This window comes from Protomyctophum parallelum (assembly GCF_964188405.1).
Source record: "Protomyctophum parallelum genome assembly, chromosome: 1".
NCBI classification, from domain to species: Eukaryota; Metazoa; Chordata; class Actinopteri; order Myctophiformes; family Myctophidae; genus Protomyctophum; species Protomyctophum parallelum.
The window spans coordinates 40,739,680-40,754,296 of record NC_139697.1 but is presented as its reverse complement, the minus strand read 5'-3'; positions in this window follow the sequence as shown (position 1 = coordinate 40,754,296).

Below are 14,617 nucleotides of genomic sequence, written 5' to 3'. Positions count from 1 at the left end.
CACTGGCTGACTGGCGGAGCTGACTGGCTGCGTTCGCTGACTGGGCAGGCTTGCTGGCTAGCTGGCTTGCTGAACTCCCTGAGGGAAGCTTTGGGATGTATCTCTAGGGGCATCGGCTTGTGTTGAGCCTTCCAACGGCGTCTACCTTGATCTCCGTCCTAAGAAAGAAAGACAGAAAAAGAAAGACACACACAAACCCAACTATGCAGCTTGCACCTGAGGAACCGAGACGCGAAAAACCGCCACCGACCCACAGGAGAATACCATCGCACAGTGGTATCAGACCAACCTCAATCAGCCAGCCCTCAAACCAAACCCTTCGACCTAGAAGAACTCGAAACTGCAATGGGAAAGTTGAAACCTGGAAAAGCAGCAGGGATTGATGACATACTGGCAGAAATGATACAGCACCTGGGACCTAACGCAAAGACCTGGCTCGTGGGGATACTGAATACATGCATGGCACAGAAAACCATCCCTTCTGTCTGGAGAAAGGCCAAAGTGGTTGCAATCCCCAAACCTGGCAAAGACCCATCATCCCCAAAGAGCTACCGACCCATTTCCCTCCTCTGCATCACCTACAAGAGAGGCTGCTACTCCTGTTTACATTCGAGGGTTGCCGGTCCTCTCGAACGGAACAGTTTAACGTCATGCCCAGGACGAAAAGATATAGAGAACACCAACATGACAAATAACAGCAGGAAGGCATGAGCCACAATCCACCGTCTTGGCAAAGACCACACCACCCATAATTCACAACGGTCACAGCAAACTCTGTTGCATCACAACTGGTGTAGGTATTGGATGGAGCCCGCACATCACAGGTGTAAAAAAAACGTTCTGTATTGAAATACTGACAACGTTTCGATCTATTTGATCTTCATCAGGTCATGTGTACACAAAACATACACTTTTATACTAAGGGAGTGCCCCCATCAACCAATCAAAACACCACATTTTGGTGCCCCTCCCATCACTGCAGGTGTGACATGTCAACCCTGAGTGAGTATGTGGGGACCCAGACATATTGATGTAAATATAGTCTGTTCAGAAATGTTAGTGCCTCTCATAGAGCTTGTAGGTGATGCAGAGGAAGGAAATGGGTCGGTAGCTCTTCGGGGATAATGGGTCTTTGCCAGGTTTAGGGATTGCAACCACTTTGGCCTTTCTCCAGACAGAAGGGATGGTTTTCTGTGCCATGCACGTGTTCAGCATCCCCACAAGCCAGGTCTTTGCGCTAGGTCCCAGGTGCTGTATCATTTCTTCCAGCATGTCATCAATCCCTGCTGCTTTTCCGGGTTTCAACTTTCCCATTGCAGTTTCAAGTTCTTCTAGGTCGAAGGGTTTGGTTTGAGGACTGGCTGATTGTGGTTGGTCTGATACCACTGTGCGATGGTATTCTATGTGGGTCGGTGGCGGTGTTGGTTACGACTGTTGGCCACCAGTTGTGACCAACACCGCCACCGACCCACAGGAGAATACCATCACACAGTGGTATCAGACCAACCTCAATCAGCCAGCCCTCAAACCAAACCCTTCGACCTAGAAGAACTCGAAACTGCAATGGGAAAGTTGAAACCCGGAAAAGCAGCAGGGATTGATGACATACTGGCAGAAATGATACAGCACCTGGGACCTAACGCAAAGACCTGGCTCGTGGGGATACTGAATAAATGCATGGCACAGAAAACCATCCCTTCTGTCTGGAGAAAGGCCAAAGTGGTTGCAATCCCCAAACCTGGCAAAGACCCATCACCCCCAAAGAGCTACCGACCCATTTCCCTCCTCTGCATCACCTACAAGAGAGGCTGCTACTCCAACGCCTCATACCACTCATAGACACCAAGCTGACTAAAGACCAAGCTGGTTTCCGTCCCGTCCTGTGCTGGACAGAGCTCAACCTCACCCAACACATTGAGGATGGGTTTGAGGGAAAACAAATAACTGGAGCAGCATTCAGAGATCTCTCTGCTGCCTACGACACTGTCCAACACCGTACAATGGTCAGGAAAAGCCTCCTCAACAACAGGCGCTTCTATGTCCACTTAAATGACCAGAGGAGTAAATGGAAAGCCCAAAAGAACGGCCTACCACAAGGTAGCCTGCTCGCCCCCTCCTTTTCAATATCTACACAAACGTCCAGCCACTACCCAAAGTAGTAGTACTGGAATGAAATGATAGAACACCTCACACACACATAGTTTCCTTTCGTGGCTGTTTACATTCGAGGGTCGCCGGTCCTCTCGAACGGAACAGTTTAACGTCATGCCCAGGACGAAAAGATATAGAGAACACCAACATGACAAATAACAGCAGGAAGGCATGGGCCACAATCCACCGTCTTGGCAAAGACCACACCACCCATAATTCACAACGGTCACAGCAAACTCTATTGCATCACAACTGGTGTAGTTATTGGATGGAGCCCGCACACCACCAAAAAAAGAAAAACAACATACTATAGTATGCCCTCCGTGACCATGGACTTTAGCCTTTCGCTTTTCTGCGATTTAACCTTTTTTCAAATCCTCAACAATGATGAAGAATCGTGCACTATAGCGTGCCACTTAATGACCTTGACCAATATCAATGACCTTGAGCAGTATAAATTACCTTCAATAAGACTAGTAAATTACCTTGACCAGTATAAATGACCTTGACAAGTACAAATGACCTTGACCAGTATAAATGACCTTCACCAGTAGAAATGACCGTGACCAGTATATGACTGTGACCAGTATACATGACCTTCATGAGACTAGTAAATGACCGTGACCAGTATAAATGACCTTTATAAGACTAGTAAATGATCTTCACCAGTATAAATGACCTTGACCAGTATGCGGTCCGTGACCATGGACTATAGCCTTTTGCTTTTCCTTGATTTTCACCTTTAAAAAATCCTCAACAATGATGAAGAATCGCGCACTATAGCGCGCCGCTCAATGACCTGAGACCATGGACCAATGAATGAAATACAACACATTGAGCAGGGCACTGCAGGGAGTTGAACCCCGTTCCGGTAAACCAGAAGTCCGACACCAGTGCCTTAGTTTTTGTGTTGTTGTTCATTTAAAGGTCCAGGTGTGCATACGCATGTGCGCCTGTGCGTGTGTAGGTGCATGTGTGCATGTGTGTGTGCACGCTTCAATGACCACTGTTGGACCCCATGGGGATCAAGGACCTCAGGGAGCCACCCATAATTCACAACGGTCACAGCGAACTCTGTTGCATCACAACTGGTGGCCAACAGTCGTAACCAACACCGCCGCCGACCCACAGGAGAATACCATCGCACAGTGGTATCAGACCAACCACAATCAGCCAGCCCTCAAACCAAACCCTTCGACCTAGAAGAACTCGAAACTGCAATGGGAAAGTTGAAACCCGGAAAAGCAGCAGGGATTGATGACATACTGGCAGAAATTATACAGCACCTGGAACCTAACGCAAAGACCTGGCTCGTGGGGATGCTGAACACATGCATGGCACAGAAAACCATCCCTTCTGTCTGGAGAAAGGCCAAAGTGGTTGCAATCCCCAAACCTGGCAAAGACCCATCATCCTCAAAGAGCTACCAACCCATTTCCCTCCTCTGCATCACCTACAAGAGAGGCTGCTACTCCAACGCCTCATACCACTCATAGACACCAAGCTGACTAAAGACCAAGCTGGTTTCCGTCCCATCCTGTGCTGGACAGAGCTCAACCTCACCCAACACATTGAGGATGGGTTTGAGGGAAAACAAATAACTGGAGCAGCAACTGGAGGGCGAAGCAAGCACGCAGGCAGCTTGTGCCTGCCTGCGTGCCTGCCTGCCTTCCTGCCTGCCTTCCTCATGTGGAAGGTGCATAGTTGACTTTGTGTGTGTCTTTCTTTTTCTGTCTGTCTTTCTTAGGATGAAGATCAAGGTAGACGCCGTTGGAAGGCTCAACACAAGCCGATGCCCTTAGAGATCCATCCCAAAGCTTCCCTCAGGGAGCCCAGCAAGCCAGCTAGCCAGCAAGCCCGCCCAGTCAGCCAACGCAGCCAGCAAGCTCTGCCAGTCAGCCAGTGTAGAAAGTCAGGCTGACAAGCCAGAGCATATCAGCCCTTGCAGTCCGCCATTGCAGCCATACCAGCCTTGCTCAGTCAGCTCAGCCAGGCCTCTCTCGAGGCCTGGCTCTCTGTCTGCCTGGCCCGGTCTTCCCTGCCCTGCCTTGCAGCAACAGAACCAGCCTTGCTAGCAAGCCAGCCAGCTCAGAATACGAGCTCAGCAAGCCAACGCAGCTGGCAAGCACGCAGTTAGTCTAAACCAGTTTCAGACAGGCAGGCCAAGGCAGACAGACAGGAAGACCGAGGCGCCTAGGCAGGCAGACAGGCCAGGAAGGCAACAAAGTGCAGGCAGGGGGACTATCCGGCCTAAGGCTGCGCTGCAAGGGTTGGAGCCTGGCCAGCTCCTGCTGGTCTTGGCTGAGTGGCTGTGGCTGCACAGTAAGGCTGCGGTAACCTAGTCTGGGCTTGCTGCTGCACTGGCTTGCTCAGCTCGCATTCTGAGCTGGCTGGCTTGCCAGAAAGGCTGGTTCTGTTGCTGCAAGGCAGGGCAGGGCAGACCGGGCCAGGCAGACAGAGAGCCAGGCCTCGAGAGAGGCCTGGCTGAGCTGACTGAGCAAGGCTGGTATGGCTGCAGTGGCTGACTGCAAGGGCTGATATGCTCTGGCTTGGCAGCCTGACTTTCTACACTGGCTGACTGGCGGAGCTGACTGGCTGCGTTCGCTGACTGGGCAGGCTTGCTGGCTAGCTGGCTTGCTGAACTCCCTGAGGGAAGCTTTGGGATGTATCTCTAGGGGCATCGGCTTGTGTTGAGCCTTCCAACGGCGTCTACCTTGATCTCCGTCCTAAGAAAGAAAGACAGAAAAAGAAAGACACACACAAACCCAACTATGCAGCTTGCACCTGAGGAACCGAGACGCGAAAAACAGCCACCGACCCACAGGAGAATACCATCGCACAGTGGTATCAGACCAACCTCAATCAGCCAGCCCTCAAACCAAACCCTTCGACCTAGAAGAACTCGAAACTGCAATGGGAAAGTTGAAACCCGGAAAAGCAGCAGGGATTGATGACATACTGGCAGAAATGATACAGCACCTGGGACCTAACGCAAAGACCTGGCTTGTGGGGATACTGAATACATGCATCGCACAGAAAACCATCCCTTCTGTCTGGAGAAAGGCCAAAGTGGTTGCAATCCCCAAACCTGACAAAGACCCATCATCCCCAAAGAGCTACCGACCCATTTCCCTCCTCTGCATCACCTACAAGAGAGGCTGCTACTCCTGTTTACATTCGAGGGTTGCCGGTCCTCTCGAACGGAACAGTTTAACGTCATGCCCAGGACGAAAAGATATAGAGAACACCAATATGACAAATAACAGCAGGAAGGCATGAGCCACAATCCACCGTCTTGGCAAAGACCACACCACCCATAATTCACAACGGTCACAGCAAACTCTGTTGCATCACAACTGGTGTAGGTATTGGATGGAGCCCGCACATCACAGGTGTAAAAAAAACGTTCTGTATTGAAATACTGACAACGTTTCGATCTATTTGATCTTCATCAGGTCATGTGTACACAAACCATACACTTTTATACTAAGGGAGTGCCCCCATCAACCAATCAAAACACCACATTTTGGTGCCCCTCCCATCACTGCAGGTGTGACACGTCAACCCTGAGTGAGTATGTGGGGACCCAGACATATTGATGTAAATATAGTCTGTTCAGAAATGTTAGTGCCTCTCATAGAGCTTGTAGGTGATGCAGAGGAAGGAAATGGGTCGGTAGCTCTTCGGGGATAATGGGTCTTTGCCAGGTTTAGGGATTGCAACCACTTTGGCCTTTCTCCAGACAGAAGGGATGGTTTTCTGTGCCATGCACGTGTTCAGCATCCCCACAAGCCAGGTCTTTGCGCTAGGTCCCAGGTGCTGTATCATTTCTTCCAGCATGTCATCAATCCCTGCTGCTTTTCCGGGTTTCAACTTTCCCATTGCAGTTTCAAGTTCTTCTAGGTCGAAGGGTTTGGTTTGAGGACTGGCTGATTGTGGTTGGTCTGATACCACTGTGCGATGGTATTCTATGTGGGTCGGTGGCGGTGTTGGTTACGACTGTTGGCCACCAGTTGTGACCAACACCGCCACCGACCCACAGGAGAATACCATCACACAGTGGTATCAGACCAACCTCAATCAGCCAGCCCTCAAACCAAACCCTTCGACCTAGAAGAACTCGAAACTGCAATGGGAAAGTTGAAACCCGGAAAAGCAGCAGGGATTGATGACATACTGGCAGAAATGATACAGCACCTGGGACCTAACGCAAAGACCTGGCTCGTGGGGATACTGAATAAATGCATGGCACAGAAAACCATCCCTTCTGTCTGGAGAAAGGCCAAAGTGGTTGCAATCCCCAAACCTGGCAAAGACCCATCACCCCCAAAGAGCTACCGACCCATTTCCCTCCTCTGCATCACCTACAAGAGAGGCTGCTACTCCAACGCCTCATACCACTCACAGACACCAAGCTGACTAAAGACCAAGCTGGTTTCCGTCCTGGCCGCTCCTGTGCTGGACAGAGCTCAACCTCACCCAACACATGGAGGATGGATTTGAGGGAAAACAAATAACTGGAGCAGCATTCAGAGATCTCTCTGCTGCCTATGACACTGTCCAACACCGCACAATGGTCGGGAAAAGCCTCCTCAACAACAGGCGCTTCTATGTCCAGTTAAATGACCAGAGGAGTAAATGGAAAGCCCAAAAGAACGGCCTACCACAAGGTAGCCTGCTCGTCCCCTCCTTTTCAATATCTACACAAACGTCCAGCCACTACCCAAAGTAGTAGTACTGGAATGAAATGATAGAACACCTCACACACACATAGTTTCCTTTCGTGGCTGTTTACATTCGAGGGTCGCCGGTCCTCTCGAACGGAACAGTTTAACGTCATGCCCAGGACGAAAAGATATAGAGAACACCAATATGACAAATAACAGCAGGAAGGCATGAGCCACAATCCACCGTCTTGGCAAAGACCACACCACCCATAATTCACAACGGTCACAGCAAACTCTGTTGCATCACAACTGGTGTAGGTATTGGATGGAGCCCGCACATCACAGGTGTAAAAAAAACGTTCTGTATTGAAATACTGACAACGTTTCGATCTATTTGATCTTCATCAGGTCATGTGTACACAAACCATACACTTTTATACTAAGGGAGTGCCCCCATCAACCAATCAAAACACCACATTTTGGTGCCCCTCCCATCACTGCAGGTGTGACACGTCAACCCTGAGTGAGTATGTGGGGACCCAGACATATTGATGTAAATATAGTCTGTTCAGAAATGTTAGTGCCTCTCATAGAGCTTGTAGGTGATGCAGAGGAAGGAAATGGGTCGGTAGCTCTTCGGGGATAATGGGTCTTTGCCAGGTTTAGGGATTGCAACCACTTTGGCCTTTCTCCAGACAGAAGGGATGGTTTTCTGTGCCATGCACGTGTTCAGCATCCCCACAAGCCAGGTCTTTGCGCTAGGTCCCAGGTGCTGTATCATTTCTTCCAGCATGTCATCAATCCCTGCTGCTTTTCCGGGTTTCAACTTTCCCATTGCAGTTTCAAGTTCTTCTAGGTCGAAGGGTTTGGTTTGAGGACTGGCTGATTGTGGTTGGTCTGATACCACTGTGCGATGGTATTCTATGTGGGTCGGTGGCGGTGTTGGTTACGACTGTTGGCCACCAGTTGTGACCAACACCGCCACCGACCCACAGGAGAATACCATCACACAGTGGTATCAGACCAACCTCAATCAGCCAGCCCTCAAACCAAACCCTTCGACCTAGAAGAACTCGAAACTGCAATGGGAAAGTTGAAACCCGGAAAAGCAGCAGGGATTGATGACATACTGGCAGAAATGATACAGCACCTGGGACCTAACGCAAAGACCTGGCTCGTGGGGATACTGAATAAATGCATGGCACAGAAAACCATCCCTTCTGTCTGGAGAAAGGCCAAAGTGGTTGCAATCCCCAAACCTGGCAAAGACCCATCACCCCCAAAGAGCTACCGACCCATTTCCCTCCTCTGCATCACCTACAAGAGAGGCTGCTACTCCAACGCCTCATACCACTCACAGACACCAAGCTGACTAAAGACCAAGCTGGTTTCCGTCCTGGCCGCTCCTGTGCTGGACAGAGCTCAACCTCACCCAACACATGGAGGATGGATTTGAGGGAAAACAAATAACTGGAGCAGCATTCAGAGATCTCTCTGCTGCCTATGACACTGTCCAACACCGCACAATGGTCGGGAAAAGCCTCCTCAACAACAGGCGCTTCTATGTCCAGTTAAATGACCAGAGGAGTAAATGGAAAGCCCAAAAGAACGGCCTACCACAAGGTAGCCTGCTCGTCCCCTCCTTTTCAATATCTACACAAACGTCCAGCCACTACCCAAAGTAGTAGTACTGGAATGAAATGATAGAACACCTCACACACACAGTTTCCTTTCGTGGCTGTTTACATTCGAGGGTCGCCGGTCCTCTCGAACGGAACAGTTTAACGTCATGCCCAGGACGAAAAGATATAGAGAACACCAACATGACAAATAACAGCAGGAAGGCATGGGCCACAATCCACCGTCTTGGGGGAAAAAAAATAGCTGATCAATAAGCCCCAAACGCGTTGCACTGTGACCCGTTTTGAGCTTGTACATCGGCTATTTTTGCTACAACAGCAATATGCAACGTGGCCCTCTGGAGTGAGAGTGGAAATATAGTGGAAATATAGTCTCCATCGTCAAAGTTGCCCACCCCCATTCTAAACACTACAACATGCAGAGGAGAAGTCATAACAGAACCATCTAAACACTACAACATGCAGAGGAGAAGTCATAACAGAACGATCTAAAGTTTAGATGGTTCTGTTATGACTTCTCCTCTGCATGTTGTAGTTTAGATTCTAAACACTACAACATGCAGAGGAGAAGTCATAACAGAACCATCTAAACACTACAGCATGCAGAAGAGAAGTCATAACAGAACCATCTAAACACTACAACATGCAGAGGAGAAGTCATAACAGAACCATCTAAACACTACAACATGCAGAGGAGAAGTCATAACAGAACCATCTAAACACTACAGCATGCAGAGGAGAAGTCATAACAGAACCATCTAAACACTACAGCATGCAGAGGAGAAGTCATAACAGAACCATCTAAACACTACAACATGCAGAGGAGAAGTCATAGCAGAACCACCTAAACACTACAGCATGCAGAGGAGAAGTCATAACAGAACCATCTAAACACTACAGCATGCAGAGGAGAAGTCATAACAGAACCATCTAAATACTACAACATGCAGAGGAGAAGTCATAACAGAACCATCAAAATACTACAGCATGCAGAGGAGAAGGCATAACAGAACCATCTAAACACTACAGCATGCAGAGGGGAAGTCATAACAGAACCATCTAAATACTACAGCATGCAGAGGAGAAGTCATAACAGAACCATCTAAACACTACAACATGCAGAGGGGAAGTCATAACAGAACCATCTAAATACTACGACATGCAGTCATAACAGAACCATCTAAACACTACAGCATGCAGAGGAGAAGTCATAACAGAACCATCTAAACAATACAACATGCAGAGGGGAAGTCATAACAGAACCATCTAAATACTACAACATGCAGTCATAACAGAACCATCTAAACACTACAGCATGCAGAGGAGAAGTCATAACAGAACCATCTAAACACTACAGCATGCAGAGGAGAAGTCATAACAGAACCATCTAAACACTACAGCATGCAGAGGAGAAGTCATAACAGAACCATCTAAACACTACAGCATGCAGAGGAGAAGTCATAACAGAACCATCTAAACACTACAACATGCAGAGGAGAAGTCATAACAGAACCATCTAAACACTACAACATGCAGAGGAGAAGTCATAACAGAACCATCTAAACACTACAGCATGCAGAAGAGAAGTCATAACAGAACCATCTAAACACTACAGCATGCAGAGGAGAAGTCATAACAGAACCATCTAAACACTACAGCATGCAGAGGAGAAGTCATAACAGAACCATCTAAACACTACAGCATGCAGAGGAGAAGTCATAACAGAACCATCTAAACACTACAGCATGCAGAGGAGAAGTCATAACAGAACCATCTAAACACTACAACATGCAGAGGAGAAGTCATAACAGAACCATCTAAACACTACAGCATGCAGAGGAGAAGTCATAACAGAACCATCTAAACACTACAGCATGCAGAGGAGAAGTCATAACAGAACCATCTAAACACTACAGCATGCAGAGGAGAAGTCATAACAGAACCATCTAATCACTACAGCATGCAGAGGGGAAGTCATAACAGAACTATCTAAACACTACAGCATGCAGAGGAGAAGTCATAACAGAACCATCTAAACACTACAACATGCAGAGGAGAAGTCATAACAGAACCATCTAAACACTACAGCATGCAGAGGAGAAGTCATAACAGAACCATCTAAACACTACAACATGCAGAGGAGAAGTCATAGCAGAACTATCTAAACACTACAGCATGCAGAGGAGAAGTCATAACAGAACCATCTAATCACTACAGCATGCAGAGGGGAAGTCATAACAGAACTATCTAAACACTACAGCATGCAGAGAAGTCATAACAGAACCATCTAAACACTACAGCATGCAGAGGAGAAGTCATAACAGAACCATCTAAACACTACAGCATGCAGAGGGGAAGTCATAACAGAACCATCTAAACACTACAACATGCAGAGGAGAAGTCATAACAGAACCATCTAAATACTACAACATGCAGTCATAACAGAACCATCTAAACACTACAGCATGCAGTCATAACAGAACCATCTAAACACTACTCTGTTCACCTCTAGTCGATTATTTATTCAGCCACGGACCACCATTTGAGGCCATTTAGCCTCTCAGACCCATTTGAGCCACTGACCACCATTGTGAGCATAGAGTATATTATGAATAGAGAAAAGGCACCCAGAGGAAACCCTGAGGCCAAATGGACATAGTGGCCGAATGAAGGTATTGCAGCCTGGCCCCAAACACATGAACGCGCTGGTCCGTTGACTATCATTGTGCACGTTCACGACGGCAGCACGCTAGCTAGCTAACGAACACGCTAGTTCGTTAGCTAGCTAGCGTGCTGCCGTCGTGAACCAGAATGCTCTGTTCCTACTGTGTTGTGTTCATATATGTTACTAACTACATTATAAAACTGTGATCCAGTAGCCCAATGGATACCGTCGATGGTATGTGAACAACCGGGCCCGGGTTCACTTCCCAGTCGATGACCGAGTTTATTTTCTTCTTAACAAACACAACTGTTTGTTTGCATCAAGTCGAGGTCCTTTATTCATTCGGTATCTGAGCCACGGGACCACCATATTTAGGCTCAAATACTGAATGAATAATGGACCTCGACGAGAAAAGCTAAAACAATTGTGTTAGTTTGGTAAGAAATGAAGCTAAACTCTCAGTCCTCGATGGGGACTCGAACCCGGGCCCTGGCCGTTGTCTACTAGGCGCCGACGGTAACCATTAGGCTACTGGAACACGGTTTTACAGAGTGGCACGAACATAATATATAAACATCACAACAAAGTTATCATAAAGTGATCACAGATGTTTGAACAACAACAACGTTAAGTATTAAATAACATTTAACGTACCTGCTTGCTGCGGACACGACGACGCCACGGCGGACATGGTGACGTGGCAAAATCAAAACAACACTGAGCAAAACCCCCCTCCACGCGTCTCTTCCGTATTTGAGGGGTTGGCGTCACTTCCTTCCGGGTGTGACGTGAGGCCACGCCCGCGAGTCTTTTGCCGCGTTTTTCTTGTAGTCATATATTATTGTAGTCCTCTTACGTTACATCCGGGTCCCGTCCGCTTCTATAGCTACATATTATTATGATTCTGAACGCGTGAATCTTTTTATTTTTTACAATAACGTTATTTTTCAGAAAGGAAGCCATTGAGGGTTAAAATGTGTCTTAATGCTTCCAACTCGAGTATAATTATTATTAATGTAAACTGTAAAGTGTCCACGACAAAGAAAATGTATGACGTGAGCTTCCTTGAGTAAGACCCGGAAGCGGGTTACGTCACGGCTTAAATAGTCAATACAGACATGAGTCCCTTTCCTGGCAGCGTCCTCAGTGGTCTAGCGGTCTAGACGCCCGACTTCTTAATACAACTTTATAGAACTTCACGGGTTCAAACCCCTTTGATGTTTTTCTCAATCATTGATTCACAATATACCAGAATGCACGTTTAATCATAATACATAAAGCAGACAGCCCTGTGATTAAACCTTCAGCATTACATTACACTGCAACCCCACTGTGGCTAATACCTTTTTATTCACAATGCCAAGTTATTGTACTCCTAATAATATATCATGGTGTAGTCTAGCTCTGGTTTGATTGATTGATTTAAATATTTTATTAATAGTTTGTAGAATTACAGTACATTTCAAGCACAAACTCAATACAAAGACTGTTAACTGTGAGTGGACGACCCAATTAAGCATTACACTTGTTTAAGAGGGTCCACATTGTTCAATTCATCAAAAGTCCACATTGTTCAATTCATCAAAAAACAACATTATTACAAACCTACATTATGTGGGATCCTTTAGCTTACAAACGGAGTGACATTTCTGGCCACAACGTGGGTGTCGCTGGGCTGTGGCGCTGCCAACTGACTTTTGTGTTTCCCTCTGCTTCATGATCACCTTTTAGTTCCTTTATTACAGCGAATCAAAGGTGTGTGAAATACTTCTGTAATTAATGACTTGCTGACTATCTCGCGATTTTAGCCTGGATTTAGTGTTCACGCCACATAGGCTATACATTGAAGACCACATAGGCTATAGCCTACATGAAGACCCGAATCCAGCAGCAGAACTGACAGGTAGGCTACAGTACCAAAAAAAAGCCCTATCTTGACCACAGAAACGCCCCTAAAAGACACTGCATGCTGACATTGGCAGATTTTATTTTTTATTTTGCACGTCACTTTCTGACTTTCCAAAGGAAACGTTTTAATGCCTTATTGCTGTGTTGTTGGTGATTTGTGGATTCGTTTTTAGATCAATCAGGGATCTGTTAATAACTTAATACTGTACTGCAGTCTGCAGTTGTTCCCAAATCCACATTTGTTGAGCCCCCATTAGACCCCCATTAGACACTACTTGATATGTATCAAACAAATTTGGCTAATAATAAATTAATTAACATAATTTCAAACATTAAACCATTTAAACTTCTTCACCTGAACTGAACCAGCTCGGTGAAATAACTCAGTACTCAAAACATGTTAATTGATATCAATTTTATTTATAACTGCCAATGTCATGTAAATGTACAACGCACAAAATGTATGTCACCATAACCAAACATGTATTTCTACTTGATAAACCTTATTTATTGGAAGACGGAGCACTTGCAGCATAGATTTTGAGTCTATAATTTTGTTCTAAATACCTGCAAATTGACAAATTGTACATAACTCCTGTACTGGACGCTTTTTGTATAAAGTAAAGAAAATAAAGAACCAGACCACGTGATTAGACAAAAAGTCTCTGCAAGCTGATAAAAAAAAAAAGAAAAAAGTTTCTTACCCAAACTTACAAGTGAAACTTCAGTAGTATTTAACCCATTCTGACCTGAGATCAGATTCATACGAGGTTTCCACATGGACACACACTGGTCTGATTAACCCATTCTGACCTGAGATCAGATTCATACGAGGTTTCCACATGGACACACACTGGTCTGATTAACACGGTTCTGAATGTGAAAATCTGACATAACATTTCTATGTTCCGCATCTAGAGCCATACTGTAAAATTGATTCCAGCCTCACAAGAACTATGCAAACATTTCACCTGGGCTGGTGGTGATTCACATTAAATGCCGGCAAAGCCATCCATCCTTTAATCACTTGAAACATGTGAAATTACAAATGTTCAAAAACAGCCTCACAATGCTGTGTTGTGAGTTTGTAGATCAGCCATTTTTACAATTGAACATTGTTGTGCGACTAAGTGTATATATTATGTAGGACTTAAGAGGTTAATTACAAAATGATGTAACAATAACTGAACGACTTCTACAAACATCTGTCAAAGGCGTCACAAACTAGAAAATTCGCAATTAATTTTTTTTGCAGAGTGTGGTTGCCGCAGTGGCTTACATATGCCCCTCCCACTAGTATTGCCAGCCAATTACAATTTCAAGTCACGCCTTAGATCATGCGTAAAATGAGATTTGGACAAAATCTGTAGGAGGAAAAGCAAAAAGTGTGTTTTGGACAAAATTCAAAATGGCGGAAAATCTATCATGGCGGAAATGGGCGTGGCCTATATGGGGAGATGCGTCATGACCAAAGGAATCCAGGGAAAAAATAATTTTGATTTTAGGACCTACGGTTCAAGAGTTATAAGCCAAAAGGTAAAGTGGGCTGTTATAGCGCCACCATGAGGCCGACCGATAAAATTTTA